The sequence below is a fragment of the Podarcis vaucheri genome, assembly GCF_965113315.1.
Source record: "Podarcis vaucheri genome assembly, chromosome: 9".
NCBI classification, from domain to species: Eukaryota; Metazoa; Chordata; class Lepidosauria; order Squamata; family Lacertidae; genus Podarcis; species Podarcis vaucheri.
Genome location: NC_138767.1, coordinates 50,711,424 through 50,732,907, shown reverse-complemented (window position 1 = coordinate 50,732,907; position 21,484 = coordinate 50,711,424). Strand labels below are relative to the sequence as shown.

General features: G+C 39.4%; 1 protein-coding gene across 2 annotated transcripts in view; it reads right to left on the bottom strand.

Moving 5' to 3' along the window:
• The window catches only part of TENM3 (teneurin transmembrane protein 3), a 1,324,874-nt gene that overhangs the window by 884,986 nt on the left and 418,404 nt on the right, over window positions 1–21,484 (bottom strand). For both annotated transcript variants that reach the window (XM_082237150.1, XM_082237146.1), the window contains exon 3: window positions 9,194–9,359. The gene's annotated coding sequence lies outside the window, so the exon portion shown is untranslated. The remainder of the gene's footprint in view (window positions 1–9,193; window positions 9,360–21,484) is intronic.

Genomic DNA, 21,484 nt, shown 5'->3' with positions numbered 1-21,484 from the left:
TTTTAACAGAGCAGTGCATTCATTGGTTTCACGCGAAACTCATAACAAAAAAGAATGCCTAGGTAGTAATGTTCAAATCATGTATTAGTGTACGAGTTAGCACAAGGTAAATACATGTATTCCTGCAGACAGTGAATTATATTATCAGAGAGAAATATCTAAGGCCTGTAATTACATTGGCTAACACTCTTTACTATAAAGTGCTCACTATTTTGGAGAAGAGCATTAAGAGCTTTCATGGTGTGCAGCAACAAAATGAGATTTCCTCAAAGAAATAGTCAGAATGGGCAAGAGATACAGCTGAAAGACTAGTGGATTTCTTTCTTTTTTAACAATAACATCTCATTCTGACTCTTACAACCTGTAGGGAACTTAAAATTGTTATTTAATCAAACATTCTTAAAAACTAAGCTGACATTGTCACAAGCATTTTAAGAATAGTAAGCTTCTTTAATGTTTGCGTTGTCACAGGATGATTCCACAAACAAATGGCACCACAATTTTACTTGAAAAAAATTGCATCAGATCTCACCACCTTTACCAAGGATTAGGCTCAATACTGTAGTTGATTGGTTGATTATCAGGAAAATTATCCTTCCCTCCCCAAAATTTGGTGGGTTGCTAACTATTAATACATTCTAATTTCCTTTTTTATAAGATATGCCGTGACAACTTCCCCCACACAGTCCTATACCTGGAATGGTTTGCAAGGTCACCTAGGTTTTCTGTATATACACTTATTTTGTTGAGGGACTGAGAAGATTTCTTCCTGAATCCTGCTGTCACTGAATGCCTGTTTAACATTAGGGGATGTCAGTTGTGCAGACTCCTGGCAAATAGTACGGATTACATTGCTGGGTTAGAGGTTTCACTGTACATTTGAAGAGAGTTCATAGATATGTCCCAAGAGCCCTAGTGCATCAGTGGCTTTACACATACAGTATCAAAAGCTTGGCCAAACTTTTGTCATCACCTGACACTGTGATAGAAAAAGACCAGTATTTGCCCATGCTGAAAATTCCTGACGGACGCTATGAAGATGCAAAAGGCCAGACAGCCAAGTTATAATAAAGACAAGAATGAAGCCGAAAGCAGCAAGAACAGAGAAAACTACATGGTGAAATTCCCAAGCTGAACACTTTCCACCAGGTTTCTTTGTGAATCCTGGGAGACTTATTATCTCCACCTCCTCCATTTGCAAGCAGATAAAGGTAGAACATTGATTTCCCAGATGGCATGGTCTGGACAATCCCCATTTTAATTGTAGAGACTTGATCATTTTCCATTTAAAACAATAATAATAACATTAAATCTTTGAAAACAGAAGCATATGACACTTTTTATATAGTTTGTAATACCCATGTGGTATTATGGCTTCATACTATAGAAGCACATAATACTGTTAATATTGCACAGATTCACAGCCTATGCCATTACAGCACCAAAGGAGCAATTAAAGAATGTGAATGTGTATTAAGATTAATACCTCAAACCCTGACAATCCTCAACTGGCCCATTAACATGATAATAGGTTCAAAGTTTCTTTATGTCTCTTAGCATGTAGATGGTACAGCCTCTCCCCCTTCCTTCAGCCTTATTCAAACTACCCTCCCTGTTTTATTTTGCATTTGCAAATTGCCTTAACAGGAAGTTAAGCACACACACAAATACTTCCACATAGCATCAAGAGGCTGATCAAAAGGGATAAGTCACTTTTATTTATTACTCCACAAGAGATTTCAAACAACTGAAGGACATGACAAACATAAAACTAAGGAGACAGGAATGAAGAAGTCTTTCACTGCCGCCACCCTGCCACAACACTTCCTGCTGTGCTTGGAACTTCTGAAGATGCGGACAAACACTCTGTGATCTGATGCATCATGCTGAATGTCCCTGATAGCATCTAGCTGCCACAGGTGGGTTAGGCAGGCTTGCAAGGCTTATTTCTAAACTGTGTAGCTTCTGTTAATGTTAAGGCAAATTTTTAGTATTGTAAACCTTTTGTAGTCAGCTGAGATGGAAAATAAAACTCCTTGATCTGCTTTGTTTTTAAAGACTTTACAACTCTACTTTATGGTGGTAACTACTTGTCCTCTTGTCACATCCTATCTGTTAGAAGATACTGCAGAAAAGCAATTTTCTGCCTCAAAAGCACTCTATTTTTTAAAAAGTTTGTCTCTGGGCAATTTTCAGGTCTACTAGAGCTGCACAACTGTATACAGATGAGAAAGACCAAAATAGGGCAATTTATTTGATTCCTTCCCTTCAAAACATTTAGCAAAGATTACACATCCAACAGCGGAAATAAAGCTCAACAAAAATATTCAGAGATAACTTGGTGCCATGAAAAAAACATCATTTGCAAGAGCCTTCTATATTTGCATTTTGTTTAATATGATATCAAAAATAAATATGTCCCAGGATACTATCAGCTAATTTCTACTTTAAAAGTGAGCACTTAGAACCAGGCAGTAAAAGAGACCCCTATATAGTTTTCAGATAAATGATTGTGTGTGTTAAGGGCCTCACTGGAGACCTATTGAATGGTGAATTTATTTTTTCAGTGTTCAGCTTTGAAATTTGACATTTTGGATGCAACAAGCTGCCAACTTAATAGTCCTGCACTAAGACCATAAACATTTCTTTTACTTCACAGTTTTTTCTTTAAACAAAAATATAGGTATGAAAGGCCAAGGGTCCAACGTTGCCTTCTCTTTTCCTCCAAGGCTATGCCTGTTCAGATTAGGAATGCAGAGTTTTCAATCAATTACATAAAATGGATTCTGATAAAACACTTTCCTGCACCAAAAAAATGAACTGACTTTTGCAGATGTGGGTCAGAGGCAGTCATGTGCATCTAGTCAATCTGAAGGAATTCAATGCATGGCGATTTCCATGGTTAGTTGTCACTGGGAATACGTGCCCATTCTCTGCTTCTGTGGAATGCATTGTATCTACTTTCAAATGAACAGGCTCCACTACACTGTAGATGCATGCACAGCCTATGCACATTTTTTTGGAGGAGGTGGTGGATGAAAGCCCTATTTACACCCAGACTGAAGAAAATATAAATAAGTAGCATTTTCCATCTCGTTTGGTTTTTGTTTCATAGAATAGCTGAAGTGAGGCTGGACCAGGGATCCTCAGGAAACTCAGGTTATGGTGACATGGCTGAGATGGAGAGATGAAATAAATGGAAGAGACCTCTCTCTGTTCTACTCTGCCTTCTCATGCCTTACAATCCTAAACTGATTTCTTCATAGTTCCTGCAATGCTCAGGCATTATACCAGGTCAATGAAAGAAATCTAGACACTCAATAGAAAATGTAATTTATTATAATGATCACAGAAACACTGAGATAAAACACTTGCATGAAGAAATCAGTGCTGGGGAAAAACAAATGGCCAAATTTCGGTGGTGGGTCAGAGGATAAAGGAGGGTGGAAATATTCACTGCACTGCATTTCCCATGTTGTATGATGGTGGCAGTGACTGAAGGAGTGCTCCTACTGACTGCTACTGCCACCACTTCTCTTCCTAGAATACTCTTTGCAATGATGCTACATGATGATGGGGGACGCGGGTGGTGCTGTGGTCTAAACACTGAGCCTCTTGGGCTTGCCAATCAGAAGGTTGGCAGTTTGAATCCACACAATGGGGTGAGCTCCCATTGCTCTGGCCCAGCTTCTGCCAACCTAGCAGTTCAAAAGCATACCAGTGCAAGTAGATAAATAGGTAACACGACAGTGGGGAAGTAAATGGTGTTTCTGTGCACTCTCACTTCTGTCACAGTGTTCCGTTGCACTAGAAGTGGTTTAATCATGCTGGCTGAGTGACCTGGAAAGCTGTCTGTGGACAAACGCTGGCTCCCTTGGCCTGAAGCGAGATGAGCACTGCACCTCATAGTCGCCTTTGACTAGACTTAACCATCCAGGGGTCCTTTACCTTTACCTTTTTACTTTGACATGACAATATAGCTTTGCTCAGCAGGGTGTTCTGGAAAAAAATGGCAGCAGTGCACCACAGTAGAAAGGTTGCTGCCTACCTCCATAATCAGTGAACCTCACCTCCCCATTTCACGACCTGTAAATGGAGCCACAAAATGGTGGCAGCCATTATGGCTCAGGGCCAGATAGCACACAAATTTTGCTAGTCACTCCAGTGCAAAAAAAGTGCATTTTGATGCTGTGCTACTTTATCTGTGGTGAACTCTTCATCGGATACCTCAGTAAGAAGGCTGAATAGGAAACGTTTCTTTAAGCAACAATGACAATTTTAAAAATCCTTGTAAAAGCAGGCCCCGTAGCACTGTGTGCAATGAAGTATCAATGTTTTGTTGTCGGAGTTATCTACATAATATATGAACTGACACCCCGCTTTCTCTGAAACAATTCATGCACAATTTACTGCACTGCCATTTGTTATAACCTTAGGCTGGTCATAGTTCCTACAGGTGTGAAGTCATATGCTACGAGAAGAAAATTATTCACATATTGATAGATCCATTAACACCACCATATCTTCAGAGGGCATTTCCCTGGCACACAATAACATGAATAATTCAGCGGCTAGATTGCTGACCAGGACCAGATGGTTTGAGTATATAAAACCAATTCTGGTCTGATTGCACTGGCTACTAGTCAGTTTTCAGACTCAATTCAAAGTGCTGGCTTTTATTTATAAAGCCTCAAGGATATCTCAAGGATTGCTTTTCCTTACATGAACCAACCCAGACAATGCATTCATCACTTAATTTGCTCCTTCTAAGGGAGGTGTGGAGTGGCAACATGAGAATGGTCTTTTTTAGTGGCGAATGTGCTTTTAATTTTTTTAACTGTTTTTGTTTTACATTGTTTTTTTATTCTTGTACTACTTTGGAAGTCACGTTGGGTTAGTTTTAGTAAAATAAACTAATAACTGGCAACAAAAACAACAACAACCGAGCTCCACATGCCGGATCTGAAGCATAAACTGCTTTGTTTTCTGTTGCCAGAAAAATCATTAATGCAATTAAGTATGTAAAAGAATAATCTTATATTTTATATTTTGGAACACCTTTATCAATATATGCAATTTTAAAAGCATGAACCCTAGAACACATATATGCTCTTAATCTTGATATTTCCTTCCACAGTCAGTTGATTTAGTAAATGCTATATCTCAAAATGCTTTCCAGTAAAATTGCACATAACACAATGTGTTCTATTGTTAAAAAAATCTGCATAAAACTCATTTTAGGCCATTCTTTGTAATCAAACAAAGCAACTTATCAGAGTACCATGTGAGCAAGAAAATCTTATTTTTATTATTTTTATGAGAGGGCTGCTTCACAATTCCACCCCCTCCATTTTCTCACTAAGGATCTCTCCAAAGGAGATAAATGAATGAATTCAATGATTCATTTAGTTGATAAATTCACCATGTTGTCTTCACAATTTATCAAGCAAAACTCTGAAACCGTCACATACATCTAATATTAAAAGTTACCCATGAATTTCTTCAATAAATAACTCTGTCAAAAAATTACAGATAGCTCATAGTGAATATTGTTCGTCATAAGTTTATACATTATCTCACGTAAAGTCTAGGGTATCCTCATTGGGGATACTTACATTATTACTTACTTACTACTGTATGTCTAAACCTCTTGTTACTGTGCAGAGCAGCCCCAAGTGTAAAGGATCGCCTTGGTGAATTGTGCTCCATGAGTATTCCAATATGTAACTATCATTGCTCTCTCCCTCATTATTCCCATTGTGCAGTAAGAATGATTCAACAACCAATCACATAAACCTTATTCAGTATATAAATTGAATAAATAATAATAATAATAATAATAAGCATAGTTCTATATAGTTATTGACCACATTTTCCTTTCAACATCAGGGAAAACACATCTGAGGAACAAGGACACCTTAAAACCCTAAAATGGAAAAGTATTTTATGAAATCGCAACTGATAGCAAAAAACCCCACTTGTCTAGGAGTGTGGATTGCTCATGATGCTGGAAGCTAATGCAAGTGTGTACAGTCAATCAATATTTGTACCAAGCAACATGGAAGTGTCCTCATTAAGCCTCTATGTGTACTTCAGAGACACAGACTTCAAAGTGGCAAACATGTCTTTAAAGCTTTTTATATATAACTTTCACTGAAAACTTCTGAAAAATAGTCTGGCAGCATTTTTTTTATATATATAAAGAAACCTGATATGTTATGGGTTAAGCCCCCTGCACCTTACCTTGCCACCTTGTTCCAATACAGAATAGGAAGAAAAGCAGCAGCAACAGAGCACATTTGCTTTGGAATCCTTACAGTAAATAAGACATCACTACGTAAAAAATTAATTTCTGGCAGAATGTTGTTTAACACAAACACCCTGTTCAAAGAGAAGCTATCACAAGCCCACTTTAAAAAATAAACAAAAAGTAAACTGCAGTCCCAAAACAAATCACTAAAATACATGGTTACAAAATGCAAATACTAGGTAAAAATGAGCACAAAAGTGAGAGTGTTAGTGGAAACACTTACAAAAGTGTGTTCTGTTAGGAGACATTGCTTGCGAAACGTGTACACTAGTCAAAACAGCATACAAATATATATATTTATTAGAGTAAAGCTATACTAAAATGCTGGTGAATTTTCATGATATTTATTTTTTTAAGAAAAAATCCTGCAAACTGAAGCAGAAATGTGGAGAACTGAAATCAAGACTGGAAAAATGAGAAATGAGAAATGAAGAGAATCAAATTTGACAGATCCTCCCATACCTATTCTTGACCAATGGAAAAGAAACGCATTATATATAGCAACTATCAACACATTCAAAGAATTATTCTCAGGGAAGAAAGGTGGACTAAAGGCCCCATGTGAAGTTACCAAAAGTTATTTCCTAGTTCTTCCACTTGGTGCTATGTGGTTATTCCTATGAAAGTGTAGAGAATCTGCTCATGGCAGATCCCCCTGGACCCCAAGTACAGCACTAGTGCATGGCACTAAAGAAGAAACATGGAGCTGCAGAGAGCAGTCCCAACAGAACAAGGTCCAAGAGGACTGGTGAGAGGACTGAAGGGGACCTTTCCTTCTAAAATTAGGATAGTTAAAATGCTTATCTTCCCCAAAAGTCACATGACTCATGCCTCCACACACACACACACACACACACACACACAGTAGAACCTCTACTTACGTCCCACTCTACTTAGGCCCGTTCCAAGTTGCAACCGCGGCAAACCCAGAAGTAAACACCAGGTTTGTCGCGATTCGTTCATGCGCAGAAGCGGCTGCCGCCATCTGCACATGCACAGAAGTGGGCTGCCGCCAAATGTGCCTGCGCACAGCGGCGCTTCTACCAGTGACCCATTTTGCCATAAGGATGGGCCTCTGGAACGGATTTGTAGTAACATTATTGTTGCATGCCACCCCAATTACTGAGTGGTGCAAGGTTCCAGGGGTTCCGTCCAGTTACCCCAATTTCCTTCAGAATGAGCACATGTAGTCTTTATGACATGTGCTTTACTTACACAAATTAGTAACTTGAGCTGCAGCATTAATACCCAAGTGGGCCTTGCTTCCTCCATAGCCACAGCCTTAAATTCAAGCAGAAATCAAGCTTCACTGTGACTCTCTGGCTTCCCAGCCTGCTGCCTTGCGGCTTCTAACTCACATCAGTCAACTCTCCTCTCTGGCCTTTGTCTTTCTAACTACCAACCAGTTGAGGGGCCCTACCTATTTTCTATATGGCACAGATCCACTTCCTTTGTTCCCTTAATGGCTCATTACCTCGGCTATCCCCTTACCAGGAAACTAGGTTGGCTATTCCAGGAACTGAATCCTTGCTTATATTTGAACAGTTGCTGGATCCAGAGATTAGAAGGGTCTGGGCATAACTCTATAGTTATGAGGAACTATTTGGAAGTTCATAAGGATTATTGTGTGCAAGGGGTTGTGCATGTGAATTAAATGTCAAACATCATCCTTTGAAGACAGGAATCCTTCTAAACTTCCCAATCGTTCCTCAGAGCTAATGCAAAACCCGAAGGATGAATTGTAGATAGTGAAAAATTTATGTCTTAAGACTTGAGAAGAGGCTAGGAGAAAGAAAATTGATCTCGTTGTAGTAGAAGTGCCCTACTGAATATAGTTCTCAATTCCCTATTAGAGGCAGGTTAGTCAAGTTTGAGATCCATTTTAGCATTAAAAATGCCCCAGACTCAACTGTGTGTTGCACTAATGCACCCATTTCTTTTTCTAGTTCATTTGGGCAATGAAACATTCTTTGCATTGGCCAAAACTCCACTCTGATTCTGTATTTCCAAGGATTCTAAAGAAGATAAGACAAGGAAGCTGCCATCCCTGGGACTGACTGCTCTCTCTTATTTCAAGTATAATCCCCCCCATTTTCAAAAGGGGAGAGAGAAAGGATTTTCTCATATTCCAGATTACTACAATGCAAAAAGAGTAACAGATGCCTGTTATTTCAGAACTCCAGAACTCTAAAGCGTCTACTAGTTCTGAAATATTGACCGGGCAATGCTAATAATCACAGATTATGGCACGCCTTAATATCAGGCAGTGATTATTGGAACATACATCTTTCTTCAGAGAACACCAGATGGCTGCTATTCACTACCCCCATAGCTTTGGTTCTAACATGACACAAAGGAGTACTGATTATTTTTCTTCTGTGTTTTTGTAGATGTGGGACAAAACCACAAACCTCTGAATTGCAGCAGCAGCAGTAGAAACAACAAAAAAATATTTGGGGGAGGGGTTAGTGTCATGGGTCTGCCTGTGTGTTCCATTTCTGTGTTACACTTCCTATACTACCTTTTAGGGAGTGGGAGGGATGCATCAACATAAGCCTCAGGGAATAGTACATAAGTCGTCTTTGAGAGAGACAGAGGCTTTCCTAAATCTCGAGCAAGGTAATGATTTCATGTTGCTCATGTAATCTGCAAAAAGCATTAGTATGTGCCTTTAAGTTAAAAATAGAAATGTAGGTTATATGGAATAGTGATTAAAACAAAGAAAGAAAAATCTTGCGCATAATTTTTTCTGCACACATCCCCAATGTTTACCCCATGTGAAAACACAGTTTTAAGCAATGTAGTGCCCTCAGGCCACTACAGACCCCCCCCAAAAGAAGTTCTCTTTCAGCAGGGAGCTTCTTTCCCCTTGTGGTCACTCACCAATATTTACAAGGCAAGGTCACTTTGGATGCCAGTGGCAGTTGAAAGAGCAAGAGGAAGAGGGACACTTTTTGTCTTCAGCGATCTGGCTGATTCTGCCACTGTGATAGCCGACAATGACATGACACAAGGGAATGGTTGTCGCAGTCTCACACTCCTGGCTCTGCTGCGGAGACCAAACAGAACAAAAACAAGGAGAGAAATATATATATATGTTATTTTTCTTTCCCTGTGAAGGTAATACAAAAATATGAAAACATTTTATCTTTGGAATACCAAAACAAGAGAGCTTTAATCTTGACTATGAAAGTGGATATCTAAAACTTACTTTAAAATTGGGATTTAAACAGACCCCCTAAGAAATGGAATATCCTTCTGTAAAATTAATTAATTACGTTGAAAGCTTGCTGGAAGGAGATGGCCATAAACATCTTACACACACAGCAGGTGGTAGAGAGTAGACAGAAATGATGATTTTATTAAAATTACAGGGAAAGACATTTGCAGTAAAGAGACACATTTTGGGCGGAAAGGGATGGATGGCAGTGTCTATAGGTTCATGTAACCAGTGAAGAAATATAACAAGGCAAGAGACTAATGAGAGTTTTTATTTATTTATTTGCATTTTTATATCGTCTACAAGAATTATTACCTATATGCCTGATATGTCCTAAAAAATAAAAAAACTGTGATGAATAAATAAACAGCTCTAGAAATCTTCAATAGGGTGCTTTACCTTGCAGGGAATATTATCATTGGCTTTTGATACAATTTCTGCTGCAGGGAAAGACTTTCAAAGCTTGGAATGCTGAAGTATTGCCAGGCGCTCAAAGACCCCCTGCTGTGCGCGTCAAACTAAGAAATCTCTCTGAACTTGTCGAATTAAAAGTCATCTCTCTCTCTCTCTGCAACCCCTGCATGAGCTGGGAAGCTCTGTCCTCGTTTTTTATTTTTTTCTTTCCCAGGCCCTCTATGATAAACAAATGGAGCCTGGAGCATCTTTATTCTTTACAGGCACATAATTAAAATTCTTCTAAAAATGTAATTGAATGCAATAAATTTCAAAAGGAGGTTCTAGTTAACAATGACACTAAAATGGTTTGAGTAGGCCACACTACTTTACCATTCAAATGTCTTTCAAAGGTAAATCAAAACAGCTTGTTAAGATTTGGGAACGGTGTGTGTGTGTGTGTGTGTGTGTGTGTGTACACACACACACACATACACACATATATATTTGTACGCCATCAAGAGGATGCTCCTAACTTAAATATCTCAGCAGGATTTATGCTTTTTAGAATGTCATATTAATTACTGAAACCACAAAACAGTAAACTATTAAAATAGGAACAAAGCAAGCTGAGATCCCTAGTCATTATTTATCTATCCCTCCCCCATGAAAGAAGCTTTATTTTTGTTTGTTGTACCGTTTCACAGCAGCTCTTTTAATTCACCCACAACAGTGTATATATTCACAGCCTTGCAACAACTCCCAAACCTGCTAATGACCACAAGGTTAAGCTGTTGAGCATGCAGTTAAGAGCTGTGGAACATTGTTAACAATTAGCTGGGTAGCAAATTACAAATTGCAAAAGAATAATAAAAAGATTCTCTGCTCCCCCACCCTCAGATCCAAATATTTAAGGGACTTTGGTTTTTTTTAAAAATCACACCTAGAGAGGAAAATAACAGAACATTCCCTCTCCTTTTCATGTCCTACCTGAAGATTTTACTTGGCACTACTGACTACAAAATACTATACAGAATTCATTATTTTTAGAGATGTATCTAGATAGGCTGTAGACAGAATATGTTTATAGTGTCTGTGATAACCAATGTGTGCTGATAGGCAATTCTGTGATGACTCATAATATGATGACTGATTCAATAGATAATAAAGCCATTCATATCAATTAACAATATAGGAAGTGAATGTATTACAATTTCTAATTGGAACAACTGATCATTGCAGTAACATACATCATTCTTTAACAAAGGCTATTTCTGGATACAGTGGTACCTCGGGTTATATACGCTTCAGGTTACATACGCTTCAGGTTACAGACTCCGCTAACCCAGAAATATTACCTCGGGTTAAGAACTTTGCTTCAGGATGAGAACAGAAATCGTGCTCTGGCGGCGCGGCAGCAGCAGGAGGCCCCATTAGCCAAAATGGTGCTTCAGGTTAAGAAAAGTTTCAGGTTAAGAACGGACCTCCGGAACGAATTAAGTACATAACCAGAGGTACCACTGTACAATTTACAGTTTGCCCAGTCCCTGCTTGGATGCAGTCAGCCTTTATCTCCACCCTGGCTCCATCCCTCAGCTTGCCCATGATAGGGCAATTACAAACTTTGTGATGGCTGGGGAGGTTTCAGCACCAGGTTGCAACCACCACCCACTTTCTGACCAGGTAAGTGGCCATTATGTGACCCATGAGAGCAGCAAAATAACCAGACTATACAATGGTGTTGGGATAAAAACAAGCCAAATCCTTATTGACAGCAGCAGACTGACTGGAATTTCAGCTGACTGGAATTGCCATTGTTAGTGGGTAAGTAAGCGGTGTGAACAACGTGCAAGACTCAATTAAGATTCCTTTGTTCTAAGAGACTTTGCCCCGCAGTGAGAGTATTTCTAAGGGACAGGATGTTCTGCCTTAGCTCTGAGCCACCAACCTACAGTCAAGCCAGCTTTCGGTGTAGATAACCGATGCCACCGTGGATACAGATGATGAGGAGTGTCCCATAGCTAGATGAAGTAGCTTTGTTTCTAGGAATCGTAATTGTGTGATTAGAGTGAAGAAGGGCCTAGCAAAGCTGTGGGTACAGGTCACAGGTAGATGTGGACAGGAAATATAATTGGTGAAAGCTCTCAAGTCATGACCCACATGTTGAGAGGCAAACTCAGAAGTTGCTCTGATCCCAAGTGGCCTCACAACTGGTCTAATTGAGATTGTGTTGGGGGGGGGCAGAAGATGCTTGAAGATGGGACATTGGAGACCAGCAAAGGCAACGAAAATGGAGGGAAGGGAGGAGAGAGCATTGCTTGAATAGTGGAGGAGCAAGTGGGATGAGCTGCGGAGCAGCTGTGATCCTGGTCCTCACCCATTCAAGAGCACAAGGACTTCAACACAGGTCCATAGAGTACAGGACAAACACCCATTTTCAAGCCAGTAGGTCAAGACTCTTATTTTCCAGAAGGTGGTGAAGAACAGGTGAAGGTGGCTGGAGGCACAGACTAAAATTGCCTCAGTTCACAGAGGCTCTCCCTTAGTGCTGCAACAACTTTGTCATCTTTCCCAGTGGGATGAACAGGAGGTATGGTGGGATGAACAGAAGGTATGGTGGGCCCACTGTTTCCATGTTGGCAATCCTGCCATATAGGATGGGGATCCTATAGTAACAAGTTTATGCTGCTTGATGCACACTCAGTAGAATTTTTGAACAGATGATACGTGCATTAAAAACTATACAGGTCTAGGCTTGTCTGCATAATTGAGGAACTGCAAAAAGTTGAGAAAAGGCTTAAATAAAAACACATCATGTAACGGGCTAAATGAAGATGGAAATGGAAAAGAGGCAAAGACAAAAGAAACGCAATTATGAAAGTGTGTCTGTAATATGAAAAAAGCAAGCAATTTCAAATAGTACAAGGGCAAAACAATTGGGAATATTTCTAGCTTAATTTCCCACTTTTGGCTTAAAATGTTTAGAATGTTTAGTTTAAAATGCCCATTTCATTTCTATGCTTTTGGTGTGCAAAAACTTTTATTTCCACTGGTGAACCAGTCAACATTAATTCCCCTATCTAACTTCTCATTTGAAGTGCTCTGGCAAACTTTTCAGCATCAGTGATTCAAAGGTTCCTCAGCCTTTGTTTCCACTTGTAAACTGACAAAACCTGACATTCGTGGCTATATACTCTTACATGGTTTTGCTGATCTCTTCAGTTCTCCTTGAAATACACAAAAATCTCTTTTGACCATCAACCAAATGTTCACATGGATTATTGCAGAGGCCAGCTAGCACTATCTGGATTTCTGTACTGTCAGAAATGACAACTGAGGCAGGTAAAAAAATAAAGATTATTGAAGTGAAACATTCAAACAAACCATTTTACTTTGGGTCAGCCAAAGCAGGTAACTGATGAATGATTCTAGAATCTGAAACTTTCAGTCTTTATTATTGAGGATTAGTGAATAGTAAACTAAAGCTCTTGTTTTAAGTAAGTAGAAGCATATCCTGCACAAATGCACCTGGACTGGTCAAATATTCTGAAGCTTTGCTAATATATATAAGGCACAAGGCACAAAACCACAGCTCGCCCCTATACACGAAGCCAAGCCAGAGCACAACTAAATGCAGCACAGCCATCTTCTCAGAAAAACTCTTCACAAGCTCAAGAGGTCAAGACACGAAAGCTTTAGCAACTAATCTACACTTAATGACCCACCCAGTGGTATTCAGAATATCACTCATGAAATCACCCAAGATATCCCTCAAGTAATTAAGGAACAAAAGAAGAAAAGGCACACTAATCTAGGAACTTCCTCTCTGCCCAGAACGTTGGAGGCTATACACCACACCCCTCAACAGTATTTATAGGAACTCAAACACCAGACTCTGCTCTGTTCCAGTAACAAGAAGCCGAAAGCACCAGCCTGAAGATGACGAGTGAGACCTCGTCGAAACGTCGCACAGACACCCCGACTCTTACACGGGAAGACACCCGAAGACACCAAAACCTGCATTCCTGTACCCGTGAAAATCTACGAAAGCAATATATATATATATATATATATATATATATATATATATATATATATATATATATATATATATATATACTCTCTTTTATGAAAACAATGGGTTTTCTTCTTCCTCAAGAGAAGATTCTTCTGTTTTATTTCATGAGAGGGGATGCTAATCAAATGTCTGATCCCTACAGGAATTACAAGAAATTGCAACAAAGGACCAGCACTTTGCTGTGTGTCATGGGAATGTTCTTCATGGGAATATAAGCATATAATTTTTTGCGCCATGATGACCAAAGGAATAGTTTAGTATGCCAGAAAAAGGTAGACATGTTTATTAAATAAACCTTTTGATGGTAGATTTCTCCTGTTTTAGTCAGTCTAGTAACCAGGAAAGTATTTTATTGGTTTATAAGCTGATGTTCTTGCTCAGTAACCAATAGACCCCCCCTAAAAAAACCCTTCCCAATGGGTTGTATCTAACATTTAGAGGATGCTCTAGCTAGAGGAAGATGAAGGCAATTTTCACTAGTTCCTCATTCCTCTGGCGTTCCCCAAATCCCTTCAAAAGTTGTTCTGGAAGGCTGCAGAGCAAAGGAGGAATCAGACAAATTACCCCAGTGGATCTCTGTTCATGGAATTATTTTGTTAATGGAAGGGACACCCTGTATCCAACTCAATGATATGTAGATTTATTGGTTCCTGATTGAAAATTCATTTGGGGAACTGGAAAATACTTAATTGTCAGCTAAATCTATCTAGTGATGAGGGCAAGTCTCAGGCTCCTGTCCCAAAGCATGGCAGTGACTCTTGCAAGCCAGCAAGCCAGAGATCTTTATTCAGGCTAATAGCAGTACACACTCCAAAGCAAACAGGTTCCAGAAGTTCATATTCCAAGGTTCGTGAGCAAGGAAAGAGGTTCACAAATGAATGGAAGCTACAAAGATGTCCCAACAGGTGATACATCCCACTCACTCAGCTTTCAAACAACAACAACAAAATAAATTTATTGTATCCCGCCCATCTGACTGGGCAGCTTCCAACAAAGTATAAAGACAACAAAACATCAAACTTTAAAAGCTTCCTGATGTAGATTAAGATAGCCACTAAAAGTCATGTGATTCTTTATCTTTTAGACATATGATGGGAGGATGTTCTACAGGGCGGGTGCAGCTACTGAGAAAGCCTTTTGCCTGTTTCCTTGCAATTTCACTTCTCACAATAAAAGACAGAATGAGGAGGTCTCACTCACATGATTCTCTTGCCTGTCTTCCCTAGATGCAGCCTTCTCTCTTTGGTAATGAAATTTGCCCATGCTTTGTATAGTGGAACACAATTTAGTTATATTGATGCAAGTGGAGGTCAGGATGTTGTACACCTCCTTCTCATTCCTCCTAATGGCCTCTGGCGTAGCTGTGTTCTGCTTCCACTGTTGGAGACAGTGGAATACAAGCTGCTGGGACTCTCAAGTGGGGTGAATGCTCTTGTACTTGGGCTCTGTTTGCAAGCTTCCCACAGGTACTTGGTTGGTCATTGTGAGAACAGAGTGCTGGACTAGATGGGCTTTTGACCTGACCCAGCTGGGCTCTTCTTATGCTCAGTGTTACCGTGTTTTATGTTCTTATGTACAGTATATCATCAAATTATGAATAAAAACTCCATTCTGGGGCTGCCAGAAACCCCATTATTAATTTGCCACGAACCTGACTAAGCATATAAGAGAGGGGTTTGATTCCAGGGTGAACTCTGGGGTTCTGGGACACCCCAAATTTCTGCATAAGTGTGAATTTGGATAATTTATTTGACACCTTTTACTGCATTATGCCTGTGCATAGCATACAGATGCAATGATCATACAAAAGTTAAAGCTGTGTAACAGTCTGCATTAATAAAGTAGGCTCGTGCTGTAACAACCAAATTCATGGGGATTTCTTCTCACTTTTAAATCTCAGTTGCCTTTTTTCCTTCATAAAGCACAACTTTGATACTCATCTGGAAATGCTACAGAAGCATTCCACATCTCCCAGTGCTGATATTCAGAAGGGGAGGGGGGATGCAAAAGGACCTTATCTCCAATGCAACACATTCCCTTTTATAAAATATAAAATATCTTCAGAATGTAGTCACTTAATATCATCTATCACTTCTGTCACAGTTTTCTTAAGATTTCTAACCTCTCCAACTTGCTCCTCTTATTACACACCATATGATTTATGAGTACTGCTAGTAAGAGAGACAGCTGTGAGATTAGCATTGTAACCGATCCCAGATCACCTTAGGAGCAATTGCTTCTGAAACATGCTGTCCCTCTGAAATGAAATTACAACACATTTTGGGGTGATTCTGACATATACTTTTAAAATATTTTATGCAATTGACAGCAAAAGTAAAAAAGATAATGAACCAGAGGATTTAAAAAAACGAATTTAACTGATTTTATTTCCCAGTTAGGCTGTTTAATTGGATTTCACAATCTACTAGCTACTTGGGAATTACAAGCTATGATGAACCATTGGGAGGGGAGGCTGAATGGTGCTTCAGTGCTGGCATCTGTCACCCTTTCTGATCTCCAGAATGCTGCAGGTAATCTAAATTTGCTCCAAGCACAAGTAACCTGCCCACTATAGAACTGTGGGCTACATGAATCTTAGTATGGGAACTACCAAAAGGCTTTCTGTTGTAAGAAACGCCTGAACGATTAGTGATGTGCCAGCCAAAGACTGACGGGGAGAAGGATTTAGAGAGTTATGTCAGGTCTATGGAGGGTTCCCCTTTCCTTTGCACATTGAAGGTCTAAGAGCAGATTGATCATACTATTGCTTTGGAAACATGCTGGAAATTTCATTGAACAAAGATAAGGCTAAACTTAAAAAGGCAACCTCCCTATCAGCAATGTAATTAGATTAATTAATTGCACTACACAACCTATTAGGTATTTGGCAATTTTGGTTGATAAGAACCATAGAAAGATACTTTTTTATCATTATTGTCTATTATCTGAACTTTTCTTGTCTTTATGCTACTACTAAAAAGCGAAACAAAAGCAATCCCCCTGTAATCAGTAGAAAAGAGAAGGAAGTGGGATACTAAACTTGTTTCATTCTTATCATACAAATAAGCCAATTCAGCAGTCTGATTGGATGGAGAAATATGGCAGTTCTTCCCTCCCATTCAGACTTGCTTGCTGTAAATTACCATTATGTGATCTAATTTTGATAAAAGAGCAATAGATATAAACAGAACACATTAGGACCATTTATAGTAAGTGCTTTATTGGAAGCATGGGATAAACTTTGGAAAATGTTAACAAAGAATTAATATATCATTATTAGCATCTGTGCTGAATGAGGAGGTATTTAACCCATATCATTTCGGGAACTTTGATATATGGGGACTACATAACTGAGACATATTTAAGGAAAACACAGTTTTATTATATGAGGAAATAATAATATATGTACAAAACTACTGTTCTTTCAATATGTGCAAATTAAGACATTTTCTGTCCACCTGCTGCATGCAATTTTAACATATTAGCATCAAATTTTAATTCAGAAAAACTATCAATTGGTGAAAACTAAAAGCACAACATATAAATCCTAAATTGTGGAATAGAAGAGTTTGGATTGGATTTGATATCCCGCTTTATCACTACCCGAAGGAGTCTCAAAGCGGCTAACATTCTCCTTTCCCTTCCTCCCCCACAACAAACGCTCTGTGAGGTAAGTGAGGCTGAGAGACTTCAGAGAAGTGTGGCTGGCCCAAGATCACCCAGCAGCTGCATGTGGAGGAGCGGAGACGCAAACCCGGTTAACCGGATTACGAGTCTATCGCTCTTAACCACTACACCCGTGGCTCTCCTGAGTTCTAAGGAGTTCTAAGATGTTGGAGTTCTAAGATGTTGGAGATGTTGTATGTTGCTTGAAAAGTAAAGCAGCTCAGAAGGCAAACTTCTTTAGACATGGCAGCTCTACCTTTCCTGGCTTTCAACCAGGCATTGTAATGGGCAGGTATTTATACCTGAGTCTACCATCTCCTAAGTAGCTTGTTGGGCATTTCATTGACACTCCAAAGCTCCTGCTTGTTTTGTCATCTCCTCTGTTCCTGTAGACCTGGAGGTGACTAGGCGGGATGTGAAAGCTAGCTAGGAACACAGGCAAGTGAGGTTGAGATCTGTGGTAAGGACACATTGATCCTCAGGTTTGCCGGCAATGCAGGAGGAATCTGCTAGGGGCTCCTGCTTTCCCATCTCCTCATCCAAGGTGTTTCTAGGTCTGAACAAAGCAAATCCTGACAATTATTTTTTTTTTACAAAAAAACAAAAAGCAAAACCAACACTGAATTCTTATGTTTTCTTTAACTGTTGTGGGGGAAAAGGTGGGCATGAATGAGGAATCACAATCTTTTGCAAGTTTTTATTGAGGAATATGGGGGGAAAGGTTGTTTTGACTTGATTTATAGTCCAAAAGTTCATTGTCTTTCAATAAGAATTAGGGAGCAATTCTGCAGCCAGCACTCAGCCATCTGAAGGACTGTAGGAAGAGGTTTAAGAGCTTCTCTGCCAGCAGAGAGAAAGGCTTGCCAGTCGGATGGCACTTAAATGTGATTTCCATGCAGATTTTTAAAAAATATATATAATTGCAGATTAATTTGGAAGCGGCATGGAATGAACTTACATGCAAAAGTGACACAGATCAGAAATTGATTCACTCATCCCTATTTAAAATTTTGCTTGTGGGTACAAGAGACTGAGACAAAAGAACTGACATAGTTTGAAGAAGGTGTTTTAGAAGGAGAAACCTTGCTAGAGAAAGGGTTTTTTGTAGGCTGAGGAATAGATGGCAAAACCTTTATCTTACAAAACGTAAAATTAGCATTTGTTCAGCCATTGTAGACTATTATAAATCTTCATATCTAAAAGTTTTTTCCTAGATAAGGTGCACAGAAAGCAAACTTCCTGTTGATAGGATCATACTTGCAGACAATACACCATTTCTGGTCAGAAACACAATTACCCAAAGTAAGAAGCAGTGGGGAGGATGTAGAGTTTTTATCCAAATGACATCATGATGCATCACCACAGCCATGCGATGGGAATAAATGGCAAAGAGAAACTTAGATGCAGAACAAAGAAAACAGCTGGGAGCACACAAACATCAAAGGAGAAATAGCACGTAATAAGCAAAAGGGAAGCTGGGGTGCATAAAGTAAAAAAAGAAAAGCTCTTAGGTATTATAATGGAAAACCTTAAAGCAGGGGTGAACAACTTGCAGCTTTTATCATACATTTATGAAGCTCTTAGCCTAATTCCATGCATATGGCAAGGAGACAGAAAGATACTGGCAGAAAGAAAGAAAGAGAAGAGAAGAGATGGGGTTCCTCGTTTGTGTTTGGCTTTGCCCACTTTAACTCTGGTTCCATTGATCAGTGGCTCCACCAGCATGTGGCCTCCTCCAACAGAATACTCCAAGGAAATACAGTAAAGAACCAAAAAGTGATTGAGAGTTGAGAGTCAGGGCCACACTTCCTTTTGTCCCACTGCTTTTCCCTGGGGAAAACGCTGTTTAGTGTTCAATCAGAGCAAACGGCAATTCAGGTTTTCTCCAGATTGACGTTTGATCCAATTTAGAGCTAAAAAGTGGGTTTCCCCCCAGGAAAGGAGTGGGGCAAGGGGGAAATTGCTTGTACCTTTGCCTTCTATGCAGTAGAAGTGTGGATGAGTTCCCGGTGGTGGTTTAGTACTTAGAGCACTGGTTTGGATTTACATCCCCACTTGGCCATGAAGCTCACTGGGTGACCTTGGGGCAGTCATGCTAACCTACCTCCCAGGGTTATTATGAGAATAAAACAGGGAGGAGGAGACCTATGTACCAAACCCTGAGTTCCTTGAGGAAAGATGGGATTCAATTGTAATAAATAAGGAATGCTGACTGGAATGCTTGCATTCATAAAACACCAGTTACAGATATACAACTTTTAAATACCTATATAGTGTCCATATATATGTTTATATTTCTGGAAAGCTTTATATAAACAGGGAAATAATATACGCTATGAAGAACTGCTCTGACAAAGACTATGTCTAGTTTTGCTCACACATCTACAGCATAGTGTTTTACAAATGTTGATAGAATGGACCAGGTGGCTGCTTAACATAAAAAAGTCAGGAAAATGCCTCTAGAAAAGCAGAAGGTAGAGCCAGGTCCTCAGTCAAATGGCATTTCGCAGCAAAAGTTGATTTGCCAACACATAGCAAATGGTGTATGTGGACAATAGCCAATGAAAAGGCCTCTGAGGGGAAGTTCAGAAACATTGCTTAGGATTAGCGTTAACAGATACAACCTGACTGCTCTTCTCCTTAAGCTGTCCTGATTAAAAAAAACTGATGGGCCTGCAAATGTCAAGGCCATGAGAAACAGTTCCCTGACTTCTTGTAGGTCAGAAAGAATTGAGAACTGAAGGATGGGTGAGATGGAAATAAGATACCATTTTAGTGAGTTATGTGGAGAATAAAGTTGCCATTGACACTAAGGGTCAGCACTAGGCCCCTCACAATATGTGGAAGAGAGCTTGGAACACAAGGCAGCTTTCTTGCTGATGGATACTAGAAACAATCAAACCATTGCTATTGTATGGCCCTCCCCCACTCATAGTGTGGGGCACTCCATAGTCCTGTCAGAATTAGTAGCTGTCAGCACTTGTTCCCACGAGGATGTTAAGCTTCAAAAAGCAATGGTGACATGCTTGCTTGGTAATGTTCAGGCAGTGTGATAAGAATTCCTCGTATCATTATTTATTTATTACACTGATAATAAATGTAAAGCACTGAAATTGGTGTAACCGGTTCCACTGCCCCCCCCCATCTCCTCAGAACAAAGCTGGGTCCTACACACTCTAAATGCAATGGGGAGGTTAGATGAGAATTGTGTGGAAAGATGCCAGACCTCAACCTTTCAGGTTTTTACAGATGGAAGGCTGTTCTATTGGACAGGGTAAGAGTTGAAGCTCTATGGTTAATGTTCTAGAATGTTCCTTAAGCTTGGTTTGCACAGGTGCTGAGCCTTTGTGGAAAAGAGCAGAGGCTATAGAAAAGAACCCAGTGTAACAAAGCTCCAGTTTCCTATATTGTTGAGAGAAGCAGACAACAATTGAGAATAAAATTGAACAAATGTCAAAGATTAACGCAGTGTTAAAAATGAATTCAATGCTTGTGTTTCATGCACTGTGAAATCATGCTGAATAGCTCTATGTTTACTATATTCCTTAAATGTTAGTTATTTCCCTCTCATTCCAACAAGCTGTTGCTGGTATTACTGTTAATAAATTATTTGGTGATTTGCCAAAAATATACAGTATTAATTACCAAAATATGTAGAGAACTATTTTAGGAAATTCATTCATATAATTATTTAGAAACTGCATGTTTAGTAATTGCAATGCAGAAAACACACAGCTCAATACTGAGTTTTGCTTTTGATAATCAGTAATGACTGTTTAGTACTATTATTGAACCTTTTTTTAAGCACCCAGTGAAA